General features: G+C 44.0%; 1 protein-coding gene across 3 annotated transcripts in view; it reads left to right on the top strand.

The window, feature by feature from the left end:
* Positions 1-13,798, top strand: part of LOC119954705 (rho GTPase-activating protein 8-like) — a 93,019-nt gene continuing 79,221 nt past the window's right edge. For all 3 annotated transcript variants that reach the window (XM_038780187.1, XM_038780185.1, XM_038780186.1), the window contains exon 1: positions 1-139. The gene's annotated coding sequence lies outside the window, so the exon portion shown is untranslated. The remainder of the gene's footprint in view (positions 140-13,798) is intronic.

Below are 13,798 nucleotides of genomic sequence, written 5' to 3'. Positions count from 1 at the left end.
CCCCCCCCCCCCCTTTCAACATTTCAAAACTCCTGGAGTTTGTTGCAGCTTAAAGGAACGAGGGCTGAAAAGAAAACAACACGCATGCGTTCTCTGGAGGACTCCTTGTTGGTAAATCACCTGGACAGAGTCGGTGCAGGTAAAGCAGAGACTTTATAATGAAGCCCAGACTGTGTACTAGGGCAGGGACTGTGGGTAAGGCACAGGGCAGGGACTGTGGGTAAGGCACAGGGCAGGGACTGTGGGTAAGGCACAGGGCAGGGACTGTGGGTAAGGCACAGGGCAGGGACTGTGGGTAAGGCACAGGGCAGGGACTGTGGGTAAGGCACAGGGCAGGGACTGTGGGTAAGGCACAGGGCAGGGACTGTGGATAAGGCACAGGGCAGGGACTGTGGGTAAGGCACAGGGCAGGGACTGTGGGGAAGGCACAGGGCAGGGACTGCATAATTTGCATGGCTGCAGCTGTTTAAAACAAACACAACAGGGCCACAAACACAAGGCTGGTCTGTTTAAAATGGGGCTGCGTTGGGAGCACAGGGTTAGATCTATTAGAGATCATCTTTATTTATAAAGGGGGGTGGGGTGGGTTTCTCAGGCAGCAACAACAAGAAGTTTTGTTGAGCTGACTAAAGTGACCTGAGCTGAGGACAACATCAATTTATAGCCCTTTCACATGATGAGGTCTTTCAAACCGTATCTTTACAACTTATTTTATCTTGCCCACGAATAGTATTTATATAGTGACCACAGGTGTCCCCAAGTGCTTTATTGCTAATGAAGTATTTTTAAAGTATAGGCATCATTATAATGCTCTGCCTAATCCTCAATTACACCCCCACCCAATGCCTTGAAGCACAACGTATGGGAAAATCAGTTCTAGACTTTAAACAAATGTTCAAGAATAGAATTATATTTTAATAGAAAACCCAGCCTTGTTATTTTTGATTCAGGGATGTATTTGTTTAGAACCAAAAAAAATGAATTGACGAATGAAACAGAAATTAGTCAAAACAGCTCACTACGCGGAGGTCTTGACTTGAAATAAACTTGGCTATGCAGTGGATGAATGTTGTGTGGTTTTGTATAGGGTGGGAAGGTCCTTGTTTCCATTAGTGTCTCTGATCTCAGCCAGTATGATGGGAAATGTATCCCTGGGCTAGGGTGTGGCAGTTTGTTTCCCACTAGTGATCACTGCCAAGTTACTGTAAGGTGCATCTGTATGAAGATTGGTTCAGAGAAGGATCAGATCAAGCTGTGATGATGGGCATTCAACATGTGGCTTCATATGAAAAGACTCTGCAGTCTGGCAGTTGAGTGACACGTGTGTGTGGAATTTCTGAGATGCTCAATGACCAGTAACCTAAATTCCCAACTACAACCTGCTTTGTGACTAGAAGTCGATGTAGTACTATTGCTCTATTATTTTTTTTATTCTTTCATGAGTGTTTCTCTGGTTGGCAATCAGTAGCTAGTGGTGTCCCTCAGGGATCCGTGTTGGGCCCACAATTTTTCACAATTTACATAGATGATTTGGAGTTAGGGGGACCAAGGGCAATGTGTCCAAGTTTGCAGATGACACTAAGATGAGTGGTAAAGCGAAAAGTGCAGAGGATACTGGAAGTCTGCAGAGGGATTTGGATAGGTTAAGTGAATGGGTTAGGGTCTGGCAGATGGAATACAATGTTGTCAAATGTGTGGTTATCCATTTTGGTAGGAATAACAGCAAACGGGATTATTATTTCAACGATAAAATATTAAAGCATGCTGCTGTGCAGAGAGGCCTGGGTGTGCTCGTACATGAGTCACAGAAAGTTGGTTTACAGGTGCAACAGGTGATTAAGAAGGCAAATGGAATTTTGTCCTTCATTGCTAGAGGGATGGAGTTTAAGACTAGGGAGGTTATGCTGCAATTGCATACGGTGTTAGGCCACGCCTGGAGTATTGTGTTCAGTTTTGGTCTCCTTACTTGAGAAAGGACGTACTGGCACTGGAGGGTGTGCAGAGGAGATTCACTAGGTTAATCCCAGAACTGAAGGGGTTGGATTACGAGGAGAGGTTGAGTAGACTGGGACTGTACTCGTTGGAATTTAGAAGGATGAGGGGGGGATCTTATAGAAACATTTAAAATTATGAAGGGAATAGATAGGATAGATGCGGGCAGGTTGTTTCCACTGGCGGGTGAAAGCAGAACTAGGGGGCATAGCCTCAAAATAAGGGGAAGTAGATTTAGGACTGAGTTTAGGAGGAACTTCTTCACCCAAAGGGGTGTGAATCTATGGAATTCCTTGCCCAGTGAAGCAGTTGAGACTCCTTCATTAAATATTTTTAAGGTAAAGATAGATAGTTTTTTTGACGAATAAAGGGATTAAGGGTTATGATGTTCGGGCCGGAAAGTGGAGCTGAGTCCACAAAAGATCAGCCATGATCTCATTGAATGGAGGAGCAGGCTTAGGGGCCAGATGGCTTACTCCTGCTCCTAGTTCTTATGTTCTTATGGGATGTGACATTGCAAGACCAGCATTTGGTGTCTGTCCCTAATTTCACAATGCTGTGGGTTTGGAGTCACAGGTAGGCCAGACCAGGTCAGGGTGATGTTAAATCAATACTTGTCACTGACTGATACATTCCATATTTTTATTCATTGAATTTAAATTAACTATCTTGGTGAGCCCAGAGCATTAGCCTGGACCTCTGGATTACTAGTCCAGTGGAGATGTGGTAAAGTGGTTTAGATTAGGCAATAAGTAATGACTATTTCTCAGCAGGCCCTTTGCATAAGAACTTCATGGTAAAGATCCATGTTCAGAAAGTAAGGTTGGCGTGTTTTATAACCAATGATAACTTGGAGAGGTAGGACTTGTATCTCACTAGTAAGCTGATCAGGCAAGTGACAAATGATGGTAATTAATAACACAATCCGTGCCATTGGTAGGAAGTATATCATATCTTGAAATACTCTGTGTGGTATTTTAAACTTGAAAAATCCTTCTACAATTAATATTAGTTTTTGTTGTGTGGTAAGAGTTTCCTTCCCTGCAACTCTTTCCCCCCCACCCCTCCTAATTTTCTTCCCAATGGAAACTCGCCAATTGTCCAAGAACTGGCATCACTTTGCAGCATAAGTAGACATTAGTAGACATGATCATTCCACAGCTATAAGAATATGCAGGGAAAGGAGAAAAAGGCAGGTAGTTCAAGAGTGCATCTCCAAGCAGTATTCAATCCTGAGTACTAATGAAAGTGATGGTATCACAGCTAGCTCAGCTGTGTGGGGGTTGGAGGGGGGCATGAGGAAGACTGGAAGAGCAATAGTTATCAGAAATTTGACAGTTATGGGAAGGGACAGGTGTTTGTACGGCCACAGATTTGAATCCAGGGTGATCTTGCTTCCCTGGTGCCAGGGACAAGAATGTCACTGATCAGCTGTCCCGCACCCTTGGGAGGAGGGCGAACACACAAGCAGTTGTGGTCCACATTGGTACCAACGACATTGGGAGAAAGAGAGATGTGGTCCAGTAGTCAGAATTTAGGTCTTTCAAAATAGTTCCCATTAATCAAGTTGTGATGAAGTGACATCATCACCATTTAAATGTTTTAAGAATAACAATTCTTATGGTGATGACATCATTACGTCTGATAAAATGAGTAGTGTCTGGTAGAGACATGGCAAGCTACAACAAGTTTATCAGCAAATATCTAAATGTTGCACAGCAAAAGGAACAAAAGGTTTTATTTATATTAACTTAATGGGCCAGAACATAACATTGTGTGATATCTACTACTGTCAGAATGTGTCCAGTACTTGACATTCGATTAAAGCCGAGATGTACTATTGCCACAGATCATAACTGTTGTAAGTGTTACCACTGCACCTTGTTGCAGTGATTCTGTGCAACATAACTGTGTCCAAGAGGTTGCCTGGAAGCTGATATTTTGTGTACATCCCCCAATTCTTCTTTACCCCACCCCACACACACACGTTCCCAATTCCTTACTCATTCATGGGATTATGTATGTTGTCAACATGAATTACTTGTTCCTAATTGACCTGGAGAAGGTGGTAGTGAGCCACATTCTTGAACCTCTGCAGTCTATGTAGTGAAGATCTTCCACAATGTAGTTAGGGAGGGAGTACCAGGATTTTAACCCAGTAAGAGTGAGGAAACAGTGATCAAGATGTTCCAAATCCGTCTGGTGTGTGACTTGCAGGTGGCACTATCCCCATGTGCTTGCTCTTGCCTGTCTAGGTGGTAGAGGTTCCAGGGAGCTATCAAAGGAGACTTGGCAACTTGATGCAGTGCATCCTGTGCACACGGCAGCTACAGTGCACCTACGGTGGACCTACGGTGGAAGGAGTGACTGTTTTTTACTATAAATTTAGAGTACCCAATTCATTTTTTCCAATTAAGGGGCAATTTAGCGTGGCCAATCCACCTACCCTGCACATCTTTGGGTTGTAGGGAGTGAAACCCATGCAAACACGGGAAAATGTGCAAACTCCACACGGACAGTGATTAACCCGAGCCGGGATCGAACCTGGGACGTCGGCGCCGTGAGGCTGCAGGGCTAACCCACTGCGTCACCGTGCTGCCCAGGAGTGACTGTTGATGGGTGAATGAGGTGAACCAGCAGAGGGCAGCAGAGCAGAGCTACTGATCAGCTGTTCTGGGGAAATTTGCATACGTGCAGTGCGGTCAGCCTAAGTCGAAGGTGAACCTGCGAAGAAGACCCAAGGAGTTTGAGTAAAGGCAAGCAACCAGCAGAGGGCAGCAGAGCAGAGCTACTGATCAGCTGTTCTGGGGAAATTTGCATACGTGCAGTGCGGTCAGCCTAAGTTGAAGGTGGTTTGTGGAGGGGCTGTTGGCAACTGACAGTTAAACCCGAAACACTTTGTGAGTGTTTCCCACCCTACCTCCTCCTCTAACCAACCCCCCCACCCCACGGTGGTTGGGAAGCGGGAGCAGGGGCCTGTCGTGAAGGTGAGTGAGTGCCTTTAAATTTGCTTACCTTTCAGCGGGATCAGGGTTTGAGGTAATATCAGGTAAGCTCTTCCTTTCTTTTTCTTTTTCTTTTTTTTTTTTTTTAATCTAGAGGGGATGTCAGGGAAGGCAGTACAATGCTCCTCCTGCAGAATGTTTGAGGTGAGGGACGCCGTCAGTGTCCCTGCTGATTTAATCTGTGGGAAGTGCACCCAACTCCAGCTCCTCAAAAACCGTGTTAGGGACCTGGAGCTTGAGCTGGATGAACTTCGGATCATTCGGGAGGCAGAGGGGGTCATAGATAGGAGCTTCAGGGAAGTAGTTACACCAAAGACTGGAGATAGATGGGTAACTGTAAGAGGGACTGGGAAGAAGCAGTCAGTGCAGGGACCCCCTGCGGTCGTTCCCCTGAGTAACAAGTATACCGTTTTGGATACTTGTGGGGGGGACGACTTACCAGGGGTAAGCCATGGGGTACGGGCCTCTGGCACGGAGTCTGTCCCTGTTGCTCAGAAGGGAAGGGGGGAAAGGAGTAGAACATTAGTAATTGGGGACTCAATAGTCAGGGGCACAGATAGGAGATTTTGTGGGAGCGAGAGAGACTCACGTTTGGTATGTTGCCTCCCAGGTGCAAGGGTACGTGATGTCTCGGATCGTGTTTTCCGGGTCCTTAAGGGGGAGGGGGAGCAGCCCCAAGTCGTAGTCCACATTGGCACTAACGACATAGGTAGGAAAGGGGACAAGGATGTCAGGCAGGCCTTTAGGGAGCTAGGATGGAAGCTCAGAGCGAGAACAAACAGAGTTGTTATCTCTGGGTTGTTGCCCGTGCCACGTGATAGTGAGATGAGGAATAGGGAGAGAGAGCAATTAAACACGTGGCTACAGGGATGGTGCAGGCGGGAGGGATTCAGATTTCTGGATAACTGGGGCTCTTTCTGGGGAAGGTGGGACCTCTATAGACAGGATGGTCTACATCTGAACCTGAGGGGCACCAATATCCTGGGGGGGAGATTTGTTAGTACTCTTTGGGGGGGTTTAAACTAATTCAGCAGGGGCATGGGAACCTGGATTGTAGTTTTGGGGTGCGAGAGATTGAGAGGAGAGAGGTCAGGAGCACAGTTTTGACTTCGCAGGAGGGCGGCAGTGTTCAGGTCTGTGGTTTGAAGTGTGTCTATTTCAATGCCAGGAGTATACGAAATAAGGTAGGGGAACTGGCAGCATGGGTTGGTACCTGGGACTTCGATGTTGTGGCCATTTCAGAGACATGGATAGAGCAGGGACAGGAATGGTTGTTGCAGGTTCCGGGGTTTAGGTGCTTTAGTAAGGTCAGAGAAGGGGGCAAAAGAGGGGGAGGTGTGGCGCTGCTAGTCAAGGACAGTGTTACGGTGGTAGAAAGGATGCAAGATGGGGACTCTTCTTCCGAGGTAGTATGGGCTGAGGTTAGAAACAGGAAAGGAGAGGTCACCCTGTTGGGAGTTTTCTATAGGCCACCTAATAGTTCTAGAGATGTAGAGGAAAGGATGGCGAAGATGATTCTGGAAAAGAGCGAAAGTAACAGGGTAGTTGTTATGGGAGACTTTAACTTTCCTAATATTGACTGGAAAAGATATAGTTCGAGTACATTGGATGGGTCGTTCTTTGTACAATGTGTGCAGGAGGGTTTTCTGACACAATATGTTGACAGGCCAACAAGAGGTGAGGCCACTTTGGATTTGGTTTTGGGTAATGAACCAGGCCAGGTGTTAGATCTGGAGGTAGGTGAACACTTTGGAGACAGTGACCACAATTCGGTGACCTTTACGTTAGTGATGGAAAGGGATAAGTATACCCCGCAGAGCAAGAGTTATAGCTGGGGGAAGGGCAATTATGATGCCATTAGACATGACTTAGGATGTGTTGGTTGGAGAAGTAGGCTGCAAGGGTTGGGCACACTGGATATGTGGAGCTTGTTCAAGGAACAGCTATTGCATGTTCTTGATAAGTACGTACCAGTCAGGCAGGGAGGAAGGGGTCGAGCGAGGGAACCGTGGTTTACCAAAGAAGTGGAATCTCTTGTTAAGAGGAAGAAGGAGGCCTATGTGAAGATGAGGCGTGAAGTTTCAGTTGGGGCGCTTGATAGTTACAAGGAAGCGAGGAAGGATCTAAAGAGAGAGCTGAGACGAGCAAGGAGGGGACATGAGAAGTCTTTGGCAGGTAGGATCAAGGAAAACCCAAAAGCTTTCTATAGGTATGTCAGGAATAAAAGAATGACTAGGGTAAGAGTAGGGCCAGTCAAGGACAGTGGTGGGAAGTTGTGTGTGGAGGCTGAGGAGATAAGCGAGATACTAAATGAATACTTTTCATCAGTATTCACTCAAGAAAAAGATAATATTGTGGAGGAGAATGCTGAGACCCAGGCTATTAGAATAGATGGCATTGAGGTGCGTAGGGAAGAAGTGTTGGCAATTCTGGACAAGGTGAAAATAGATAAGTCCCCGGGGCCGGATGGGATTTATCCTAGGATTCTCTGGGAAGCCAGGGAAGAGATTGCTGAGCCTTTGGCTTTGATTTTTAGGTCATCATTGGCTACAGGAATAGTGCCAGAGGACTGGAGGATAGCAAATGTGGTCCCTTTGTTCAAGAAGGGGAGTAGAGATAACCCCGGTAACTATAGGCCGGTGAGCCTAACGTCTGTGGTGGGTAAAGTCTTGGAGAGGATTATAAAAGATACGATTTATAATCATCTAGATAGGAATAATATGATTAGGGATAGTCAGCATGGTTTTGTGAAGGGTAGGTCATGCCTCACAAACCTTATCGAGTTCTTTGAGAAGGTGACTGAACAGGTAGACGAGGGTAGAGCAGTTGATGTGGTGTATATGGATTTCAGTAAAGCGTTTGATAAGGTTCCCCACGGTCGGCTACTGCAGAAAATACGGAGGCTGGGGATTGAGGGTGATTTAGAGATGTGGATCAGAAATTGGCTAGTTGAAAGAAGACAGAGAGTGGTAGTTGATGGGAAATGTTCAGAATGGAGTTCAGTTACGAGTGGCGTACCACAAGGATCTGTTCTGGGGCCGTTGCTGTTTGTCATTTTTATAAATGACCTAGAGGAGGGCGCAGAAGGATGGGTGAGTAAATTTGCAGACGACACTAAAGTCGGTGGAGTTGTAGACAGTGCGGAAGGATGTTGCAGGTTACAGAGGGACATAGATAAGCTGCAGAGCTGGGCTGAGAGGTGGCAAATGGAGTTTAATGTGGAGAAGTGTGAGGTGATTCACTTTGGAAAGAATAACAGGAATGCGGAATATTTGGCTAATGGTAAAATTCTTGGTAGTGTGGATGAGCAGAGGGATCTCGGTGTCCATGTACATAGATCCCTGAAAGTTGCCACCCAGGTTGATAGGGTTGTGAAGAAGGCCTATGGTGTGTTGGCCTTTATTGGTAGAGGGATTGAGTTCCGGAGCCATGAGGTCATGATGCAGCTGTACCAAACTCTGGTACGGCCGCATTTGGAGTATTGCGTACAGTTCTGGTCGCCTCATTATAGGAAGGACGTGGAAGCTTTGGAACGGGTGCAGAGGAGATTTACCAGGATGTTGCCTGGTATGGAGGGAAAATCTTATGAGGAAAGGCTGATGGACTTGAGGTTGTTTTCGTTAGAGAGAAGAAGGTTAAGAGGTGACTTAATAGAGGCATACAAAATGATCAGAGGGTTAGATAGGGTGGACAGCGAGAGCCTTCTCCCGCGGATGGAGGTGGCTAGCACGAGGGGACATAGCCTTAAATTGAGGGGTAATATATATAGGACAGAGGTCAGAGGTGGGTTTTTTACGCAAAGAGTGGTGAGGCCGTGGAATGCCCTACCTGCAACAGTAGTGAACTCGCCAACATTGAGGGCATTTAAAAATTTATTGGATAAGCATATGGATGATAAGGGCATAGTGTAGGTTAGATGGCCTTTAGTTTTTTTTTCCATGTCGGTGCAACATCGAGGGCCGAAGGGCCTGTACTGCGCTGTATCGTTCTATGTTCTATGTTCTATGTAATCAAGCCGGCTGCTTTGTCCTGGATGGTGTCGAACTTCTTGGGCGTTGTTGGAATTGCACTCATCCAGGCAAGTGGAGAATATTCCATCACACTCTTGACTTGTAGGTGGTGAACAGGTGTTTAGGCAATAAGAGGCCAGCTGAAAAATTCCCAGCCTCTGACTTGTTGTTTTAGTCACAGTATTTGTATGGCTGATCCAATGAAGTTGTTGTTCAATTGCCACCACCAGGATGTTGATAGTGGGCTGTTCTGTGATAGTAGTGCAATTGGATGTCAAAGGAAGGTGGATATATTCTCTTATTTAATCCATTGCAACCAATGCAATTCTGAAATTGCCTCTTCAAAATTATACTCCCATTGTTTCATCCAGACCTTTTGTCATCTGTCCTTCTCTCCCTTTCTGACCCGATGCCTGTTCATCTTTGGTCTATCGTTAAACACCTTTAGGGTATTCTTTTTGTTCAGACCTGATTGTTGCATGGACTGTTCGTTCATTGTGACAAACAGCTTTTAATTTGACAATTAGCTTACTATATGCTTTACGTTTGGGAAATGTATTCACAATCATAAATGTTCAGGGGCAGATGGGTCTTGAATGCAAAGATAAAATGTATATTTAGTACCGTGCGTGCCCATAGGTTAAATACTTGTTGCGTGAGTCCTTGGATAGATGTCTTCATTGTAATAACCGGCAATCCTCTCCACCCATCAATTTCTGTTTCTTTTCTGGTCATTGTTCTTTTGTTACCAATCCATTTCTTGTTCAGATCTTCCATAAGTTCCTCTTTGAATTTCTTAATGTCAGCTTCTGTCTATCTCCCAGCACTAAAACAGCCCTAACTCGAAACATTAACTCTGTTTCTCACTCCACACGCTGCCAGACCTGCTGAGTTTATCCAACATTTTCTATTTTTATTTTAGATTTTCAGCATCAGGATTTTGCTTTTATTTTACCAAAATTAAGTGTTGTGTACACGAATGCAGATAGTATAAGAAATAAAAGAGGTGAGTTTGAAGCATAAATTTAGCTTAGATAGTATGATATAATAGCCTTTACAAATCAATACCGTGTCATATAATGGGCATGAGGGGAGCTATATATTCCAGGCAATTGTATCAGTAAAAAGAACAGGAATTGTTTCTGTTTGGCAGCATTTTTCTTTCCCTTTTCACCCTTTTAAGTTGTTTCTTCATGTTCCTATATTTATTCCAGAGCAGGGCGGCACAGTGGTTAGCACTGCTGCCTCATAGTGCCGAGGACCCAGGTTCGATCCTGGCCCCAGGTCACTATCCACTTGGAGGTTTGCACGTTCTCCCAGTGTCTGCATGGGTCTCACCCTCACAACCCAAAGATGTGCAGGTTAGGTGAATTGGCCACACTAAATTGCCCCTTAATTGGAAAAAAGAGAATTGGGTACTTTAAATTTCTTTTTAAAAATATTTATTCCAGAGCATCCCTTTTTCTCTGGAAAACTTGTAGAAGTGATTATTTTTTTGTCTTTCTGAAATATTGGTCTATATATACTCATATTTAGACCTGAGCTTATTACTACATTAGAAAATAAGAACATAAAAAGGAACAGAAAAAATAATCTACTAATCTTTATTAGTGTCACAAGTGGGCTCACATTAATATTGCAATACAATATTGCAACAGTCCCTAGCACTGTGAAGCAACAGTGTTAACCACTGTGCTACCAACCATTGAGCCCTTCGAACCTGCTCTGCCAGTCAGGAAGATCATGGTTGATCGCCTTGTGGCCTTAACTCCACTTTCTTGCTTGTCTCTTCCTCTTCCCCACCACCAACCCTTTCCCTCTTTCCCTCCCTTTGTAGGTGAAAGATCTGTATAACTCGCTCTTGAATATACTCAAAGGTCTGCTCATCTCTGGGAAAGAGAATTCCAAAGAAATTCCTCCTCATCTCCATCTTAAATAGGAAACCCTTTGTTTTGAAATTGTGCCCCGAGTTTAGATTCCTTCATGAGGGGAGATACCCTCTCAGCATCTTGTCAAACTCCCTCAATAAGATCATGTCTCGTTCTTCTAAATTCCAATAATTATAGAACATAGAACATACAGTGCAGAAGGAGGCCATTCGGCCCATCGAGTCTGCACCGACCCACTTAAGCCCTCACTTTCACCCTATCCCTGCCACCCAATAACCCCTCCTATTCTTTTTTGGTCACTAAGGGCATTTTATCATGGCCAATTCACCTAACCTACATGTCTTTGGACTGTGGGAGGAAACTAGAGCACCTGGAGGAAACCCACGCAGCATGGGGAGAACGTGCAGACTCCGCACAGACAGTGACCCAGCAGGGAATCGAACCTGGGACCCTGGCGCTGTGAGGCCACAGAGCTAATCACTTGTGCTACCGTGCTGCCCAAATAGGCTGAACCTTTCCTCATACGACAAACCTGATAACAGGAACCAGCCTAATGAGCCTTTTCTGATCTGCTGTAAGTTCTAGGTATTATTTGAGCTTAAATTCTAATTGTGTTCATTTCAGACTTCAACCATATAGGCAACATGAGACGGTTTAGTGAAGTAACCCAGGAAATTTTGAGTAAGTTCTAGAATTAATACATGCCAAAAATAGGGTAAGACTTGACTAGTGCACTGCAGGTCTTGCTTTCCGGTTCAGCCTATGGCACAGTTTAACACTCCGCTTCTGTTCTTTCCCCTTAACCCTTGCTTCCCTGTGGACAGCAGACTCTTCTGTATCAAACTTGCTGCGCAATTTGGTCAGTGAACACTGCTGCTTCTTAACTCTTTGAAAACCACAGCTTGAAGCACGATTTAATGTTATTGCATTCTGATTGGCCTAAATGTGGCTAGACTATTTCTTAATTGCGATAAGGGGTGTGTGATCAGTTTCTGATTGATACGTGACCATCGCCCTCAAGAAACCATATCATTTCCCATTGTCCCCTGACTGGCCCTCTAAGGTGTCAATTACTTGTAGGACCATCCCTCTTATTAAAATTTGTTTCTGTTTTTTTTTGCTAAGATAAAATGATATCCTCCTTGCCCATTTGTTCAGGATCATGCCCCCATGATCGATATGTTGAACTCATCGTCTCAGACTTCCTTTAATTCGTATTAAATCAGGCCCCCCTATCAGTGACTGACTAATTTTAGAGGCTATATTTTCTGGGTGATGTCTTTCTTTGTGGTTACTTGGAATGAGTTACTTTACTTTTAAAACAAAGATTGAGTAGTAAAGTTGCTTATAATCCTTAAAGCTAATAAAGAAGATTACAAAGTGGGTAGTACTTAGAAGTCTGATAGACTATGTTTAGAATATAGGTGAGAATGGTTTTGATGTCTGCTTGATTTAAGATAACACAGCATTCGAATTTTGGGAACATGGATTCATCAGTCCAGATGCCGAATTGATCTACAAGTATCTATGTGCTGTAGAGCTTTATTAAAACAGGTGATTATCGATGTGCTTTTGCACAGAGAGTTGCATTGCCATAGTATGTTTTTGTTCTATCATCCGTAGCTTGGTATAAGCCAGTTAAAATACAGAACAGCTTTACAAAGCCACAGAAGTTACATAAAGTCTATATAGGATCAATGCTTGAAAGTGACTGGTGTGGTAAATAACAATCAATAGTAAATCTTAAAAATCTATAGAGCTATGAAAGCTAATTACAGAACTTAATTCTAAATTTACAAAATCATGGTGATTACATACTTTGAAAGAAAGTGCCTTTCTTTTTTGCACATAAATTAAGCTGCACTAATTTTAATGTACAGGCAAAATGTTTCAACACTTCATTTTCTTTGCAGTCTAGGTCTTTGAGTTTAGAGAACACAAGCTGATAATTTTGATTGCTAAGGAGGTGAATGATTACACACCAGTACTATTCAACCTTGATGTCTTGCATCACTGGCTTAAGGGCCATATGGTTTTTTTTCTCCCTTGTCAAGTTTGAGTTTGATGGAAAGACCAAGCCATGTGATGAGCTAGTGTCTCAGAATGCAGCATAAAACCATATTGGGTTGACATAATTTAGTTATTTGACTAATACCCATAACGAAATACAAACTAATTGTAAATAAGTACCAAAATTAAACTTTCCTGCCCTGCTTCCAATCAAGTACGTTCCTCATTGAGTGAAGTGGCCAGTAAGTAAGAGTATACAGTACTCCAGATGTGGTCTCACCAATGCCCTGTACAGCTGTAGCAAGACTTCTCTACTTCAATACTGCATACCCCTTGCAAAAAAGGGACATCATTCCATTTGCCTTCCTAATTCCTTGCTGTACTTTCATGCTGACTTTTTGTAATTCGTGCACAAGGAATCCCAGGTTCCTCTTTACCACAGCATTCTGCAGTCTCACTCCATTTCTAATTCTGTTTTTGTATTCTTCCTGCTGAAGGAGCAACCTCACTTTTCCCACATTGTACTTCATCTGTCAAGTTTTTTTTCTTGACCACTCCCTCCACCCATCTATTCACTGGGCCACCTTTTTGTATTCTTCTCACAGCTTGCTGATGTTACAGAGATTGATGGTAAAGTAAGTTTGGCTACAGTACAGTCGGTCCCTTCATCCAAGTTATTAATGTAGATGTTAAACAGTTGAGGCCCCATCACTGATTTCTGTGGCACTCCACTGGTTGTAGTTTACCAACCTGAAAATGACCCATTTATCCCAACTCTGTTTAGCCAGCCCTGTATCCATGTTAGTACCATTCCAGCACCATAGGCTTTTACCTTGTGTGGCACCTTATCTAATGTCTTTCTATGTATTTATTACATTGCCAGTATTATTCC

This window comes from Scyliorhinus canicula, chromosome 20, assembly GCF_902713615.1.
Source record: "Scyliorhinus canicula chromosome 20, sScyCan1.1, whole genome shotgun sequence".
In the NCBI taxonomy this organism is placed as follows: domain Eukaryota; kingdom Metazoa; phylum Chordata; class Chondrichthyes; order Carcharhiniformes; family Scyliorhinidae; genus Scyliorhinus; species Scyliorhinus canicula.
This window is presented reverse-complemented; position numbering and strand designations above follow the sequence as displayed.